The sequence below is a fragment of the Vidua chalybeata genome, chromosome 16 (assembly GCF_026979565.1).
Source record: "Vidua chalybeata isolate OUT-0048 chromosome 16, bVidCha1 merged haplotype, whole genome shotgun sequence".
Taxonomy (NCBI): domain Eukaryota; kingdom Metazoa; phylum Chordata; class Aves; order Passeriformes; family Viduidae; genus Vidua; species Vidua chalybeata.
In genome coordinates, this window is record NC_071545.1 from 10,654,117 (window position 1) to 10,672,897 (window position 18,781).

The 18,781-nt window shown below is 42.1% G+C and overlaps 1 protein-coding gene across 2 annotated transcripts in view; it reads right to left on the reverse strand.

The window, feature by feature from the left end:
• Nucleotides 1-18,781, reverse strand: part of PDGFA (platelet derived growth factor subunit A) — a 166,243-nt gene that overhangs the window by 80,796 nt on the left and 66,666 nt on the right. The window lies entirely within an intron of this gene.

The following is an 18,781-nucleotide window of genomic DNA, read 5'->3' on the forward strand; positions in this document are numbered from 1 at the left end:
GGAAGGAAGGAAGGAAGGAAGGAAGGAAGGAAGGAAGGAAGGAAGGAAGGAAGGAAGGAAGGAAGGAAGGAAGGAAGGAAGGAAGGAAGGAAGGAAGGAAGGAAGGAAGGAAGGAAGGAAGGAAGGAAGGAAGGAAGGAAGGAAGGAAGGAAGGAAGGAAGGAAGGAAGGAAGGAAGGAAGGAAGGAAGGAAGGAAGGAAGGAAGGAAGGAAGGAAGGAAGGAAGGAAGGAAGGAAGGAAGGAAGGAAGGAAGGAAGGAAGGAAGGAAGGAAGGAAGGAAGGAAGGAAGGAAGGAAGGAAGGAAGGAAGGAAGGAAGGAAGGAAGGAAGGAAGGAAGGAAGGAAGGAAGGAAGGAAGGAAGGAAGGAAGGAAGGAAGGAAGGAAGGAAGGAAGGAAGGAAGGAAGGAAGGAAGGAAGGAAGGAAGGAAGGAAGGACAGTGCAGCTGATGGAGCAGCAAGGCACATGGCAGGACCAGAGGAGGCATCACCCCATGAATCATCTGACACTACAACCAAAGTGTAAATCCACTGGGTTTCCTTCCGGGTACCAGTAAGAAAGGGAAATATCATCGTAACAAGGAGAAGGGTTTCACTTTCCAGCATCCACTTCCTCATGAGGGTACTGGGTAACTAAAGAAAAGGCCAAGTTTGCCAACAGGTTGGCAGCATTCACAGTTTCTAGCTCTGGACATCTAATTTTGTCTCTCAGACTGAGCTCCTTAAGCAACTCTCTCTGAGGATGTCCATTTAGGTATTCTGAATTGCCCCCAGAAAATGCTATTACCTGATGAACAGACCTGTGGCTCTATTCACATTTATTTGTACTACTTTCTTCAGTCTTATTTTGAATATTTTTAATGCCTTCTGGCTCCTGGGCAATATTCTTTGTTGTGCTGATGAATGGGTCCATTTTGTCATGTGGTTCATTTTCAGCACCTCAACCAGCTGATCTTCATCTTGAATAAAGAAACACAAGCTCTGGGGACCACACTGGTCTGTGGACCAGCAGGTTCTGATACCACTGGTTTCTCATCCACAGCTTTACAAGGCTGAGATCAATCACTAATTCACAAACCTCTGTATGAGCAAGTGCTTGGAGTGAGAAAAAGAGCCATGGTACGTAAACACCAGCAATTCCCCAGTCCCATGAAAGGAGGCACAAACACAACTCTTTCTGATGTTTCTGCTCTGTGTTTGTCAGTACAAAATTATCAGACCAATGTCCACAGAAAGCAGAAGCAAGGGAAGTGCAAAATAGAAGTGATTAATTTTCAGATGCAAATAAATATTTCTGGGGAAAAAACACCCCAACATTATTTATCCATCCAGCTCAGCTTGAATCCCTAAAATCAAAATGAGGTTATGAGAATGTTGAGGGGAAATAGGACAAGGTAAAAAAGAGATACTTTGTTGACACTATTTAATTGAAAAGCGAGTTCCACCTGCTTATAGCTAAAACGAGTTTGTTCCTGCTTTTTCACCAACTGATGGAGCTCTTTACTGAGCAGTGTCTAGCAGGGATCAAGGTGATACTACACCTCTTTAGAGAGGCAGCCCTCTCCAAGGATCTGTTAGTGTCATGACTTGCCAATGATGTATTGCTCTAAAAATGGTGTCTTCTACAAAAGAACAGGTCCTGGAGCAGATTTACCCCTAATTACAGGAAGGAAGGAACAGGAGAGGTATGCAGATACCAGAAGATTCATCTTGCCAAAATAGAAAGTGTGTTGCTGCAAGCTGGAGAATTTAAATGGTGATACTTTGGGAAGAGTCCCATGCTAAACAAATAGCTCCTCTGCAATGATCAAGAATTAGGCTGGAAAAATGCAGATATCCGAAACCATAATGTATGTGTTTTTTTAGATAAGACATTTACTTCCAGCCAGAGAGACTCAAAATACCTTTTTACTTCATCTTCTAATAGAGCTCAGCGTCTCACATTGAATCTATGACTCAGTATCATACAATCACATCCTGGTTTTATTAGGTAATTAGTCCTAAGGAGCAACTGGAGAAGTCCCACTACCCTCTGGTACTTCTCAGGTTTCCCGCATTTGTCACCTGAAGATGATTATTTGCCATCCTGTGCTGCTGCTAATTATCATTATTTTTTATACCAGACATTTGCATTAGGTTGCTGTGTCAGTCTAATAACCATGGTGTCCCCATACAATGACACACAAGGGTGCACAACTGAGAGGGGTTTATGCATTTTCTCCATTTCACAGCATAAGACTTCTAAAATGGTTGTAATTGTTCAACATCCTTAGACAAGACATTTAAATTAGTAGCAAGCCCAGGGGAAAAAAAAAAAAAAAACAAACAGTCTAAATCTCAGCTCCCACTCTAACCAGAGAACAACACAAATGTACATCTGTACTGGTTCATTACTGTGTATCACATAACCACCAGTACATGCTCTTTGAGAGCTGAGCATAGTAGGGATTAAGTTACTAAATGGTTTTATCATAAAACAGATATTGCAGTCCTCAGGTTTCCTCTGTTAATCTGTTTGTTTTGCTGTATCTGGAGGATAAAAAATGTGGGAGTATGAAACATTTATCTGTTAATTAGCAATTATAAAACAGTAATGGAGCTTGTGTGTTTTAAAATATGTAAGACAATGTTTGGTTTTATGATTTGTTTGGAAATATCATAAGGATTGAGGTACATTCTATAAATAATTTAAAACAATAGAGGAAGAGATAGGTGTAATCAAATGAAAAAAAGTCTATGCTGAAAGTTATGACCTTTTTAGCAAAGTTGGGTGTGTTTGTATAAGGTGCCAACTTCAGCTTTAGGACTTGCCTAATTCATTTAAACATATGCAAATGAATACAGAGTATCAGGCTATGCCAGTTAATTGCACAATGAATTGCATTTGTCAGCAAAATTTCCTTGCACTACCCTTTCCCTGCTCCACTGATAACAGATATTTTTGTTCTTTCTGTACATAGGGGGCTGGAGAGTTTGAGGTATCTCAGTGCTTATTCAATGGGGTGCAACCATTGTCATCATGGGGGGAAAATGCAGAATAAATCAGTCTGCAGAGTGACTTTGATTGACACATGGTGGGATCATACATCTGAAGTTTAACCTGGCAGAGTTTCTGTCCCTTCTGAGCCATAAACTCCTGTCAGCTTCATGCTGCAAAGCAACACCAGACAGAAATCCCCATGCTGAAAATTTTACACTGAGCCAGCAGGAAATTGAGCCATTTGCAAGTGTGCACACCAGGGAGAAGCTGAAAGGAGAGGCCACGTTCAGAGGAGGATTTCTGTGTCCTGATTTCATTGAGAGCAGGGTTGCACTGGTAGGGGAAAGGCAAGCCCTGTGAGGCTTCCAACTGAGGCTGGAGCAGAAGGGGACAGGGCTGCAGAGGGACAGGGAAAAACAGCAATAGAAAATCCCTTTCCTGTTGAAGGGATATCCCCTGGCCTTTACCATCAAGGTGCATCCGTGGTTTTATTTATTACTATCAGGTGCTACACTATATCTGAGAAGTAGCCTTTAAAATTCTCTTCCCAAACACTCACAGAGCACAAGTAAATATGGAATAGAGCTGTAATAGTACATTTTCTGAATCTGAGGAGAGAAATGCCCAAGTGCAACTGGGCTTTTCAGCCTGGAAAAGAAAAAACTGGGGACACAAAGACAATTCATGAGAGCCATGTGTGGCCTGGCCCTCCAAAGTGATCGCAAACTCTCCTAACCTCACTCAGCTTGGCTCACAGCAAGACATGGGCTCCCTGACATGGGCAGCTCTGCTGTGAGGTTCTTGATTTCTCTGTAATCTCATCTTTATTTGTTGTGAGATAGGACTTCTGCAATGCTTTCTTCTACATTGTCTCTATTCCACATTTGGGGAGTTTGTGAAGCACCAAGGGCTTTGTGTCTATGAAGGGCTCCAGTGAATTGCTTTGAATTGCAGAAAAACTCCTTCATGGAAGGGTGGGAAAGATGTGAGTGGTCTCTGAGATGATGAGCTTACTCAAGAGCTTAAAGGGTATGGTGAAGATGTTGAGCTGGCACAAGCAGTGACCTTGGGAGGGATCAGAAAGACACTGAGGAAGTGAGGTGTTCCTTTGCTATTTCCTTCATTTCCAGGTCCAGCTATCAGTGTACAGGGTAGCTTTGATGAATTTCCCAAGAGCATGGCCAGATACTCTCCTACAGAGAAACAGCAGGCTTTAATGGCAAGCCAAAAGGAGCTGCCTTAATGCCACCTGAGGATTGAAAACCCTAGGAGTTAGTCTAGAAGGATGCCAGCCAAAACATCCTATTGTTTCAGAATAAATGTGCCTGTCATTAAAGCATGGCAGGGCAGTGCTTCCATTATCTCCTGGAGATATTCCTCCCTTTCCATCACCACTTCCTTCCTATCACCACCCTCCCAAGCTCCTGCAGAATCAGACACTCCTTATAACACCCACTGTGCTCTCAGGATTGGTGCTATTTGTATTAATCCCAATATTAATTGTCACTAATAACCCCAGGGGACTTGGGAGAGCAGTTCTGAAGCCAAAGCAATGCCAATTACATCTCACTTCTGCAGGGAGTTTCATGTCCATCCATCAAAGGGAACCCAAAGAGAGAGACTTCAGGAGGTCAGATGTTGAAAAACCATGAAAAGCTCACATTTCCCTGGAGTACTCTGAGTTCTATTCACCTCCTTACTCTGCACCTCCTCTCAACTGCCCTGTATCATGGCAACCAGCTAATGGGTCTGTGCATTAATAAAAATAAGCTCTGCAACCAGAAATGAGTGAATATTAGATATTTTGCCTCATTTATGACTCTCAACCTTGCAGGTCTTTTGGGTGTTTTTTTTTTTTCCTGTTCCTGCACTTTTTCTCTGAGGCTCTGCTGGGGGTTCAGACCCAAGCAAACTGGACACAATTTTCAAATAAAAATAGCCATTAAATAAAAATAGTTTAATAGCCACAAAATAAAAATAGTTTATTTCTCAAACAGATTTTTTTTTTTTTTGCTAAAATTGTAGGTTTGGGGAAGATCTTTGTATGCTGGATCTGAAGTCCAGATCTTCTGTTTCATGAATCTTGTGTCTCAATGACATCCCAAGTGTCCTGAGTGTTTCACCTTGGAGGAGTTTCTGAGGGGAAGCATGTCTGCTTGCTCATTTGAGACCCACCAGGGCACATGGGACATCACTTGTACTTCACTGTCAACAAAACTGTGTGTTGCTAGAAACAAAACAAAAAGAGAGACTAAAAAAATAAAGTTAGTCTTGTGGAAGGAAGTTGCTAGTTAAGAACGTGGTTGTTGGAAACAGGTGTTAATCTTTACTGGCTTGGTCCCTGCAGGAGTCATACAGGGTGCCAAAATGTCCCTGAGCTTCTTGTAATGTCATTGCCAGCTGCACAGAGAGTGAAGTGACTTCTCCTCCCTTCCCTGCCCTGAGAAACACAGAAGAAATAAAGGGGGGATATATTTGGCATGGAAGTCCTGCACTGGGAAGTGCTGCCTCTATCTGCCATTGCCCATTGTGAACAAGAACAGCAGGGGCTGCAGCTCAGCTGCCAGATTAACCCAAGTACAAACTGCTAATGCCAGTTCTAACCAAAGTAGGATTTTCTGAGACCTGACCATGTTACTCATCTCAAAGAAGGGCCTTCTCCTTCCTCTGCTCTAACACACCCCCTGAGTTCAGCAGTGCTACCACAGTCCTGCGATCCCGAGGGAAATTCCTGTTGGTAAAAGAGTTTCAGAGAGTTGAAATGCACCCCAGGCTGGGTGCAGAACCCCAGCCTCCCGGCAGAACAACCAAAGACTCATGGAGCAATAGCAGGATTGGAGAGAGATTTCAAACAATTTTTCTACATCATGCACTGAGGTCTTTGAGTTGTACTGTACAGAGGGAACCTTCGGCTCCATACCAGACTTACTTCCACTCTGTCTATGCAGGTATTAATAATAAAGGCAAGAATTGCACTCTCTTCCCTGTACCCTGCTGTACCAGCTGGGTCTGATTTTCAGACACTATGACAGCTCTCACAGTTACCTTGTGAACAGTCTGCAGCTGTAGCTGTGACACAGCAGCTTGAGCATGCAGCACACGCAGCTGTAACAGGTACAGCAGCCATGTGTTATCCTGCTTCTGGTCTTGGGCAATTAAACATCTGCCTTCCACAGGGAAATAATCTTTGTTGTACAAGCCTAAGGGAAAAGAAGCTGGTTTATTTCATTTTTCACACTGAGCATTTACTCTTCATTAAGACAGATTACAATTAAGGCAGCCTAGCATCGCCCAAGCCGTTCCTTTCCACCAATAATGAGAGGGGGCAACTTTTGATCACTGGCCACTTCGATTGCCAAACCATCAACCTTTTTGCCTGTTTATTCCAAGAGCCTTTGGGGAGCAACCAGCTCATGTGCAAGCTCCAGACACTCCCATGGTACAATTCACATCCCAGCTTCTTTGACCCACTTCTAATCATTACATTCAAATCATTATTTTTAGATTAAGCATTTTTGAAGAATAACCTCTCTGCAAGGCAGAAAAGCCAAACTGAAGTCAGCTTGCAAATTAAAACCATCTCACACTACAGCAATGTCCAAGAGAGAGGCCACAGAATCAAAGAATAGCTGAGGTTGGATGGCACCCCTGGGTATCAGCCAGTCCAATTTGAATGCCTATGGACACCTTGGCTAATGGATACCATAAATATAAATCTGCAAGGACAGAGCAGAGAGATGTTGCCTAGAATCTCAGCATTGCAATGGGATTTTAAAACTGAAATGTGATGTGCACTTAGCTACAGGCTTCCATAAAAAACCAGAGTACTCTCTGTAATAATTTGTCCGTACAATATATTTGGGTACCCACAGATGGGCCCCATCCAGCCAGGACAGGGAAGCCAAGTGCACACAGATATTTATGCCCTGCTCTAATACCTATTGTCTGTTTACAGCTGCAGCAAACCAAATGCAAATTCCCACGTGTTTACCAACATGAACACAAATATGGCCTCTGAACTTCCCTGGTCCATTCTGACCCTTTTTAAACTGCAGTGAGTGGCTGTCTCAGACAGGCTCCCCCACTCTCCCCATGTTTTCCACTTTTTGCACATTTAGCACATTTCCACTTGCAATTTTCCCAGTTCAATCAAGTGTGTTTTCAAGCAGCTGGGGGTTCGCTGATACACACGTGCATTTTACACATTTTGAGACTTGTAAGCCAAGTGAAGAGAAGCAGCAGTTTGGCTCCCCCTGAGCCATCACGGGGGGCTGGAGCTGACCCAAGAGGGTGTGTGTGCATGTGTGAAGGGAAGAGAGAGCACTAAGGAGCTCAGGTTGCATCCAAGACAAAACAGTTACTCATTGCCAGATGCCAGTGGCTTTGCCTACTTGAGGAATTCCCATCTCTAACCTTTACAGATAAAAAAAAAACCTGTTTCATTTAGCCAGCCCCTCATCATCCTCTCGTTTATCAAACACAAACATCTCTAACGAGTCAGCTAAAGCATACAGGGAAATGAAGCATTCCCAGCTCTTAAACCTATCGGTTACAAGCAAAGAGCCAGTGGCTAAACAAATAGAGGAGTAATCTCCCAGAGAAATTGGCTTCCTATCTCTTCTGAGAGTGCCTGCAAATTCAACAGTGATTTATTAACCTCTATTGAAGGATAGAACTGTTAATAAAAGTTCACCTACAAATACCTCAGAAAAATGTCAATGTCTACAAATGACAATTTCCTGAGATTCCCATTTAGCCCAAATCAGCACAGCACAGTGCATAAGCAATTGCTTCCATTCATATAATGTGCTTTATTTAAAATAAAGACAGATCCAGAATAAAACAATAGCATTTTTCATGACCTAAGTTCTTAGATCTGGCAATTTCATACAGTTAAAGTCATGCTCAATGATACTGGATTAGGAGCAAAGTCAAAAAGAAGAGGTCAAGAAGTAGTACCCACATTTGCAAAGATCACTCACATATTATGACTTATTTGCATAAAAACCCAGGTTTGGAGTATTTTTCATGTCCACTGGCCTAAATTTCATGTAGTTCAAATGAGAGCAGAATCTGGCTTCGTTTCAGTGAAAGTGGTAAGTGTATGATCTCTTGGGATTCAATATTCTGTGTGATTATGCTTTTGTGGAGAGCAGGATGTTGCATGAAAGGCCCTCTTCATTATTTTGCAGACTTATTTTTTAATGCCTGAAACATTTTAATAGTGCTGAGGACCATAAAGCTGTTGTGGCAATTAAAAGAAAATGGATTACATTTTTAAGTAAGGTACCAAAAATCATACTGTTCATGCCTGCCAAAAATAGCAGCTTTGGATTTCTCATAAGAATTTCAATACTGAAAGGAGGGAAAAAATGTCAGAGCAATCATTCCTCACTCTGGGAATCAGTGAAAAAGCTTAGTTGTCCAGACTGTGCAAGATCCACAGTCCAGATTCCCACCACTGCATCCCTCCTGTGCTCATTTAGACATGTGCAAAGGAGATATAAATTTCTATTGCAGCAGAGAAATACTCCTGCTTTCCCAGTTTCCAAAAGTTTAAATGACAAAACCTATTACAGGCCAGGGGAGAATCAGCCGTGTAACAGTACTTGTTTAACTGAAACTCCCCAAATCTTTTGCTTTTTCCCGGGAAGAAAAGATAATTGAGATTAGGTTTTGTTGTATTATTTCTCACAAATTCTAGTCAACAGCACAATGAAAGATTGCTGACAAAAAGGTTTTGTTAGACTCGTCCACAAGATTAGGAAAAAGGATCCAACTCGAAAAATTCAAGGAAATGTTAAGAATTTGCTATCAAAAATTATTCCAGTTGTATGAAGGAGGTTAAATTAGGGGTGAAGCTTTGGTAGAGATTTATAGAGTTAGATTTTCTGGTTGTGACATACAGATCTATAAGTCTTCTCATTGGATTGTGTTTGTCCCATATGAGAGCTCATTAGACTGTTACATCTATTTTCAATAAAACATATGAAGCTTTAACTGTGCATAGTCTAATGAATGTCTGTGCAATAATAATAATATGAACTCTATCCAATATTTTGCTGTTTGCAGCATATTGGTAAATATCAGGCAGAATATAAGTCATTTGTCCTAAAGAAGCCCATAATTTAAGACACCTAAGGAATTCCAGTGCTTTGCAAGGCAGTACGCAAAGTAACATGCAACTCTTTCTGTCATTATGGCTTATTTGAGGTGTTTAGATAAAGGGAGAAAATGCCAAAAGCAAACTAACACTTCAGAGGCACAGTTAAGAAACGACATGCTTGTGGAAGGGGGGGAGGGGATGTAACTTTTCCCTAGCCGATTTTATTTTCTTTTCTCCCCAAATCTGAGTAATTATGGCATTCCATTTCTTGCACAGCTTAATGCCTCGATGTATTGCCCAGAGTGCGCTGCTCAAACACATTGTCAGGACACAAACTTTTCTTTCCTAGGGCACAGACTGAGTGATCCAATCCTCCACAGTTGAATTACCCTGCTTGTGTCTGGGGCAGGTCCCTGTGGAGAACACACAGGAATCCTGCAGATCAGCCAGGAATGACTCCAGCCCAGGAGAGACTTTCCTAATTCCCTTCTGAGGCACCAGTGCCAACATAATGTTCTTGGCTTTGAAAAGTGTGAGCTTCTGATTCATTTTTATTTTTAAATGAACCACTGCATGGTAGAAACCCCAAGTCTTTCCACTCCAAGGACTGCCACTATTATTAGTGGCATTTAGCTGGGGTGCACTGACTATCACATAAGAAGAGCAGAGTTTCCTGGAGGTCAAAATGCTATCTCAGATCCAAGCTGAGGGTGCTGTTGTGTTCTGTGGAGGTAACCAGCCAGAGATGTGGGGAGGTTCTCTGCCCAGAATGAGCAGGGTGAAGAGCATCCTCTCTAGATTTGGGATGCTACTGTTGTTCAGAGAAGAAAGGCTCCTGTTTGAAGCCTGCTTTGTTTAGAGCCTCCTGGTTTGGAGGGCAAATGCGGGAAGTGAATACAAAGAACAGAGGCACACAGACAGGAGGGACTGAATAAAGGAAAGGGGAAGAGAGGCTAAAAACTTTTGGTGAACTCCAGTGACAGAGACTTTGCACACAGAGTGTGCGTAGCACAGGAGCTGCCATGCAGGGAGGGCTCCTCCTCTGTCCCTGTGTCAGACAGATTTGGATTTGACCCTTCTCAGCATGGCTGAATAGCCTTGGCTTTGGTTGTGTGCCTGGTGATAGCCCAGGGATTCACAGTCCTGCTGAAAGGTGAGCTGGTGAGCAGCCCCAGATGAAGGAACTGTTCACATCACTGCAAGCTTAAAAAAACACGTCATTCCTCAAAAAGCAACTCAGCAGAATAATGGCAATGTCTTCAGAAGTGTCTTTCTTACACAAGAATTAGCCTCTTGTGCTCATGGTCAAGCAGACCAAGCTAGGCAAAATTATGATTTGGTAATCAAGGCTTGGGCTACAATAAATTTCCCAAGGAAAATTGAATCAAAATGTCAGAAGGCAGGTAGGGAGACACACACCATGTCTTAGTTTGGGTTTGGATTTTTTTTTTTTTTTTTTTTAATTTCCTTTGATCTCATGAAATGGGAAAAAAATAAAAGAAGCAGACACCAATTCAGCAGCTTCATGAGCTTAATGTATCATCCTACAGCCAGAGAGGGCAGATATGGACACAACATTTCCATCAGCTACTCCAGATGGAGCAGCCTGGGCCTCAAGGTGCAAACCTTGTTTACTGTGAAGCCAGGCTATTGCACACAGGGACATTTTAGTATGCAGCTGACAGCTCTCACTTGCACTTCACATTAGGGACATGGCAACTCTGCAGGCACATGAGCATTTACAGCACTCTTGGGTTACTGTGTACGTAATGGCTCGAGTGTTCGTGCCATTGGCAGGTCTGGCAGAAACCCAATATCACTCCTGGCTATGTGGCAGCCCCGAGTTTAATGATCAAAACTGAAACAAAAAGCCCAGATAACATTAAAGTCACGTTTCAGCTCAATCTCTGTAACTTTGAACCGCTAGGTCAAGGCTGAAGGTTTCCTGGGGAATTTTTCAGCAGGACAGCCACGTAGCTCACTTCAAAGCAGACAGACTTCAAAATCTCATCTCTGACAAGGGATCATTTAAAACCTGCCCAGTTGTTGTTGCAGGGCAGAATTCAGGTCTGAGAACGAAATAAGCCATTAACTTTCCAACCTGCTGCTCTGCTGGAGGCAGGGACCCAGAAATTCCCTCCCCATCACCTTTTGGGCCCATCCCCAATTTTGGTTCTCATTAATTGCCTCTCAGTAGAATGGAGGGCCCCCAACAGAGATCAGTGCCTGACACCATAGATAGGTACAGAGGGTGGGATTCCTCTCACCTCATTTTAGCTGTCTAAAGATTAGCTATCTAGTTTAAACTAGTATCTAGTCTCCCTTTATAGTCCATGGCAAGAGATAGGCACCTTTGTGGCAAAATTTGTCAGGAGTCCTAGCTGATGAATTTAATGTGTGTGTTTAGGCCTGAATTCAGCAAAGTACTTAAGCAAATGCTTATCCTTAAGCCCATGAATGATCTGATCTCTGTTAAGTGGAGCACTTCAGCATGTTCTGAGTTTAAAGATTACCATGGGCCTAAGTGCTTTACTGAACTGCTGAGCGTGGAGTTGGGCTTGACACATGAATCATGGCAGAGCACAAACCCAAAGCACAGAATTAAGCCTGGAAGAAAGAGGGATTTGGGGAAGGGTGGTGGGAGAGAAGACAATGTTCAAAGGAAAACAATGTTTGAGGGATGGCTGAAAATCCCAGGTGAATAAAAGAGCCTGGAAGGATTAGAAACAATCCTGGGTGGGTATCTCTGGCATCTGTGAAATTCCCAGGGCTCAGGGCAGGTGCTCTGCCCTCCGTGCTGCTGCCACAGAACAAGGTGACATTAAGTGCAGTGGAAATGCAACAGATCCAAAACCAATAAAAGGGAACGTGGATTAAATGCAGGTGCAATGAATTTATGCACATCGCCACCACAGAAAGCTACACAGGGCTTAACAGTATCAAACAATGGTTGAATATTTCTGAGGATATCCAGAGAGCAACAAAAATAATACCAAGAGGGAAAACTATGGCATGCTTACTCAGCATCCTTCTCTAGGGCTTGAGCCAATTTCCCAATTTCTAATGGCTAGAAATAAAGGTGCAACATACAAGGAAATGATGAGGGAGTGCAGATAACCTCACAGCAGCCTCTGTTTGGATCCCTCACATCACTCTGAAGCTTTATCTACCAACCACTGTCAGATTCATATTGAACTGATGTGAGCATCCAACACTGTGGTTCTTCTTTTGAACCTTTGTATGTAAAAAATCCTATAACAGTTTCAGCACTTAAATAAATGCCCTAAATTGTTTCAATCTCCAGCTTCTGCTGCAATTAATGGGTGCTGGTCAGAGCACAGTGCTGCATTAGGAAAGGTTGGCTTGATATGGTAAAATTAGCCCAGTGAAACATCCATGTCTATAATATATTCTGAACTATATCTCCTGCTTTCTAAATACCCTGTTCCAGTTCATACTGATTAAAGTGAGATCTTAACTATGTTCTGAACTACAGAGCAAAAACATCAGCTCAGGGTGGGTCTGTATATTTCTGTGTGGTCCAGGTTTTCACACATTTCTCTCTGTACCCAAACCTCTCCTGGATCTGTTAAGGTGAGATGTCTTTCAGTTCTTTTTCTAATCTTGGCATCATTCTGCCTACAAATTTCTGACACACAGATGTCACGTAGGTCCCATGGAAGAGACCAAGACAGAGGAGGCTGGAGATACCAAACTCCTTGTAGGGAAAAAAATACCAGAGGCAACAAGACAAGCAGGAAACTCAAAGAAAATTCAGAATTTCAAATTCCACAGGAAAAAAAAAAAAATCACTTTCAGTGGCACTGTACAGCCCTAGAATCTTTGTGGAAGAATGGATTTTTTACCAGTTTGGTACCTTGATTTATAACCATGTTCTTTGCATAGAGCACTGCCTTTGGAGACATCTCTCTCTCCCTTCCAGGAAGGACAAGTGATACAAACATCTGCCAGGTGACCCTGCCTACAGCCCACATTACAAAATGTCACAACAGAAGCACAAAAAATTACTGCTGCACTTCAAATCAGGTGTCACTGATGCCAGTGGCTAGGACAGCACAAAGACTGGAGAAATCTGAACTCTGAGGAATAAATTCCCCTATTTTCTTTCAGGAAATCTTTGTATGACAGAGTAATTTGCCCATGAGGCTCCAAGTGGGAAACAAACCTGAAAAACATCAGCATCTGGGGATTTTAGCTATCTTGATCTAACTGGGAAAGCAGACAGGAAAACAAAGATTTTTTTTTTGTGGAAAAAACACCCAAGCAGAAAGTCAGAGGAACCACCTTCCCAATAATGTTTTTTCTCTTCTTATTATATATTCCTTTTCTTTTCCTATGTGTGTGATAGCTACAGGAAGCTAATTGAAGATGCTTTATAGTGCTTGTCAGGAAATATTAATATCACCTTTTAATTACCATGCAACACCCTGAATGCTTTTACAGGATGTGTTGAGGGGGAGAGCTTTATAGATAAAATGAATAATAGTGCACTTTTCAGTACCTCAGGCCTTTGGAGTGCTGAGCAGAAAACTAAATTAAAAAAAACCAATCAATATTTCTAATGCAAATACATTGCTTCTAACTATTCCAAATTGTTCCTCATCTCTTAGTATTTTGTTTTTCTTAAATGGTCTCCCTGGAGACAAGTGATTGCATGAGGTTCAGGCTTTTCCTTAAAACAGAAGAAATTGTAAGTTTTTAACTCCTGGCACCTATGAAGAAAAACCGGAACAATGTTTCTAACGACCCAGAAGCTGATTAAAAGAAACCCCATACTTTGCACCCTGTATTTCTTGTCTCCATTCTCTAAGCTCATCTCATGTATTTGGACACCTGCCACATGAGATATGAATATTCATCGCAAATTACCAAAATGCAAAGTAAAATAAGTGTTTGGGCATTAGACTGGCAGAATTTGGATGAGTATTCCTGGGGTTTTTTGAGCACCCACACCCCCCCCCCCCCCCAGTACACAGGTCAACCCGTGGTCACTGATTTCCTAGGACTTTGTGTCAGCCACAGCTACCAAACTCCTTAGTGCTGACTGTGCCTTTAAACTTTATTCTACTGCAGAAGGAATTGCCATTGATTGATTAAAATCTTGGGCCCAGGCTTACTGCACTGCCCCACGGCAATGGCTGTGATAAAAACTGCCTCAGCTCCCCACAAGAAATGTATATTTGTCTCTGTGTGGAGGGGAGAAAATAACGTATTTTCCCCAGTAATCAGCAATCCACATGGATTTCCAATAATCAGAGGGTTTTCTCTGGTCCAGCAGCATGCTGTAAAGCAAAGTTTATAATGTTGAAACAGCAATTGCTGGCAGATTTCTTCCTAATTTCTTGCCTAAGTAAAGTGCAGAGACCAATTTCCCATTTTACTGTTACCTTCAATAAAAATTAGCATTTAACTTGTCACAAGGAGCCATCTCTCATGCCAAGCAGTGTCACAATGTTGAAAGCTCTGCACTAGTATGTTTCTGTTAGCTTTTTTCCAGCAGCAGGGCAGTTCCCAGAAAAGAAGAGCCAAGATTCAATCCTTGTAATTATTGACAGATGAAACTCATGTGCTTAACTAAAAGGCAGACACAGAAGTACAGCCCAGGGCCAAGTTTAATGGTCTGTTGGTGATAGTGTGCAACAAATGGACATTTGAGAGATCTGTGCACTGCCTGTGCAATGAATGAAAATGGCTTTTTAATCATGCATCAGCTGTAGAAGTTGTTTGCAGCCAAGCCACTTTTAAGATAGATATTGGGAAGATCAAGACGAGAGTTTTTATCCTGGGAGCTCTTGGGTTTGGTTGAAACTGTCTTGCCACTTAGGCAAAGCCTTTTCTGGTGCTAACAGCTGAGGGGTTTGGCTCTGCTGCCACTGTCATCTCCACGTGGATGAGCTTTTTGCTCCTCTCCTCCCCCCTGGCTGCCCCTCTCCTCCATGGCTCTGAGGAGTGGTCCCTCCAAGGCCCCTGCAGCTCCAAAGGCTGCACAACTCCTGGTCAGGTGGTTGTGTTGACTTTGAGGAAAGTCAGCTGGACATTCTCACTGTTGCCCACAACAACCTCTGGATTCAGGCCAGGTGCCCAAATCTACCCCCCACATCTGCAGTGCCCACCCTGCAGTGCCAGAACTGGCTATTTTAAATATGTGCATTTTAAAACACACATAAGATCTTTTGACACTGCAATTAGCAGGGTGTGAGCAATGTGGGTGGGATCCATCTCATCCAATTTCAGCTTCTTAACACAAGAATGGGTGTCACCCATCTGGGCTTTCCCTGTCATCAGCAGAGAGGCGAGCACAGCCAGAGGGTGATTCATCACACAGTTGCAGGTTGGATACGCTGAGCTGGCTCCTGGAAGCAGGGATAACTCCACAGGTTTTGATGGAAGTCTAGACACCCACCTGCAGCCAGACAGCCAGTTCTGAGACAGAGGAGGGAGAGCAAACCCACCCCATGTACCTGCTACTGTGGCAGGCAGTGATCTCAGTGAGGGGCCTTCAATTGCAAGGTTCTTAAATGTTGACAGGCACAACTGTCTGAGGGAAATTTTTGGCTCCTTGACATCTCAGAATTGCACCTCCTTGCATCCCATTCCCCTGCTGACTCCACAGCACCTGAACCAAATAGAACCAAGGGTAAGAAACATTTGAGTTGGTAGGTACTGTGTTTCTGGACATTGTCTGACCACCTCAGAAGGCTGGGCTTGCTAAAATATGGACTTTGATAACACTGATGATGGGTTGGTGGATAAAGAGTTTTCTCCTTCATTTTTCAGCCCTTTCCTTTTTTACAATCCTCAATATCAAACAGTTCTGAAAGCATGATTTCATTTATCTTCAATGGGAAGATCAGGAATCAGAAATTAATCATATCCTGGGACCTTACTCAGGAAAAAGCTTTCCCTGACCAAACTGAATTAAGGACCTCAAGATTTGGTTCTTGTGAATAAACTGCAATGGAAACAACTGTGGTTGAACTAATGAGATAAAGATCACCCTTTCAGAGGGCTTTAAATCAAAGAGAATGTCTTAGTTTCTGTACAAGTGGAGCTTCTTTGTATAAGCCCATTGACTTTTTGAGTAATTTTGAGGGATTCTGTAGGTTTCTGAAGGATTTTCTCATGCAAAAACCCCCCAAGTCTCTGACAGCAAACTGTTTAATCACTTTTCATCCAAAATGCTTAGCAAACATCTATTTTAAGGGGGAAAAATACAGGGGAAAAAACCCAAACCACCAACCAAACATGGATAGCTACAGGGATAACTACATCTTCTCCTACATGAAGTGACACCTTGTGTAGACTTCTTCTTTCAAGTTGTTTGAAAAATTTGTCAAAACTGGAAGGTTTTGAGAAGTGCTTGTGTTTGGCTGAAATCCACAGCACTGAAAGAATGATAAAACTCCAAGTGACATTAAGAGGAACAGGATTAGGCCAAAGCTGAGTATTTCTGAATATCCCACACCACTATTCTTATCAGTAATGTCTGAAGGGAATGTGGCAGATGCTCACAATTCAGATTCACTTCAGATGTAGATCCCAAATTTAACATAATGAACTTTTTTAATTCCAAGAAAATATAATTAGGACATGTTTATAGGCATTAAGCCATTCTGATGAAAGAAATATTTTTCAGCCTTATGAAGAACAAGTCATAACAGACTAGTGCAGGTTTAAAAAATCTCAGTATGATTAATGAATTAGATTGTACTTCTATCCGTAAGCAGAACAGTAAATTAATTCACTGATGAATAGTAAGAGGACAAAAATTACCCAAACATCTTGTACCTTCAAGTGCAGTAAAACTTAGCAGCCCTACAGCATTTGAAGCAGTTTTCCATTTAAACCATGTTTAAGTGTATATACCTTAAAAATGGAAGACATCCCTTTAAGCTGAATTAATTACATTGATAGAACTATATTTATAGCCTTCAGACCTCAAGGATGATTCTATATTAGAGAACGATCTGGACTTTCCAGATGTTATTTTGCAAGTTTTAGCCTTACCTCTGATAGGCTTAAGAAACAGACAGGCTGCTTAAAGCATTCTTCCTTGAAATCAGAGACAGCACAGCAGCCCATCCAACACAGCAAGTGAAAAGCTCTGTAAAGTCATTCCTAGGTTTAAAGCATTGCTTTGCATCTACCCATTCAAAGGAAGCAATGGGACTTAGGGATTTTAAAGCTGGTGACTACAAAACCCAGTGAACGTAGCTTTCTGCAGTTGGCAGTGGGGAACAAAAGGAGAGCTACACTCCAACTGGCTCCAGGAATTCAGCCCAGACTTTGACAGACTTTCAAGGACTTAAAAGGGAGGAATGGGAAAGGAGAGCAGTTGGATGTGAGACATCCAAAGGACTTTCTGACCCGGAAGGATTTCTTTAAGCTGGAGTAACCATTCTGCGGTAGGCTTTGACAAATGTGCTTAAATAAACAAGATGGGTAAAAGAAGTTACACTTTATACCATTTTCTGGAGACAAAAGGACAGTCCAGCTGGAAGAAAGACTATCTGTTAGTTTGTCAAGGCTGATTCTCTTCAACTCACAAAGTCTTCGGTAATTGGGTGGGATTAAGAGAAGTTCAGTACATTCCTGATTTTTGTATACCAGTGATAACGGTGTTCATGATATACTCAGAAGCTCTCACCATTTTACATGTTCAAAGCATTGTATAAACATCACTTAATTAATAGTTGCTAAATAGGGCTTTATTCAGGTGCTTCTGATATGCCTTTGAAAGGTACATAAGTACTTAGATTGTATATAGATGATATACTTTGATACATCTGTTCATTTTAATTGAGCTTTTCCATGTTTACATACATGATACGAGTTCACAAAACATGATTGCAAAGGTGCTGGAATGGAGAGGAACCACGGGGGCCCAAGGGGATACAGAGAGCTGGAATGAGATGAAGCTAGAAAGGAAAATTAGACAGGTATCAGACAGTGTTTGCTCCTGACTGAAAACTGGAGGACTCCTGAGCGTGCTCTGGGCTGTATTTATGGCAGGAGATGTGCTGGCCAGAACGATGCATGAGAAAGAGCAAGGGAAGCAAGTGAATTTCAGACACACGTCCCAGAAATGCCATGGAAATATAAGTTCTAGTCCAAAGGACATCAAAGTCAATGGAAAGATTCTTACTGAATGCAGAGAGCTCTGGATCCCAGGTTTCCCAAGGGAAATTGTAAAGGTGTCACTTCTGGCTCACTTTAAAGAAAAAAAGAAAAAACAACCAAAAAAAAAGTGGAAGAGTAGTCTGCACTTAGAGGGGTCACAAGCAGTGTCTGAATTCTGCTCTTGCACAGCCCAGTGATCAAAGAGCCGGTCCATCTCAGCCTTCCTTCTATATTTTTTCTATTTTCATTAAAACTGATAGGTGCACCAAAGTCCAACCAGAGCTACTAACCTAGTAACAACCTAGTAACAGCTGATAAAATCAGTTATTTCCAAAAATTGGTCATAAAAGGCTATTACAGTAGACAGAGCAAATGGCCTGAGAACAATGAGGGTTGCCCATAAGTGTAGTCCTTAAATAATGATACCAAGGCCACATCTGTCACAAAGAGGACAATTCTACTGCTGTCTTTTTTCTGCCATTGTCTTCTGCATTTGGTTCATTGAACAAGAGAGGGAAGTTTACACGGTTGTTAGAAAATGACTGGAAATGCCCAGG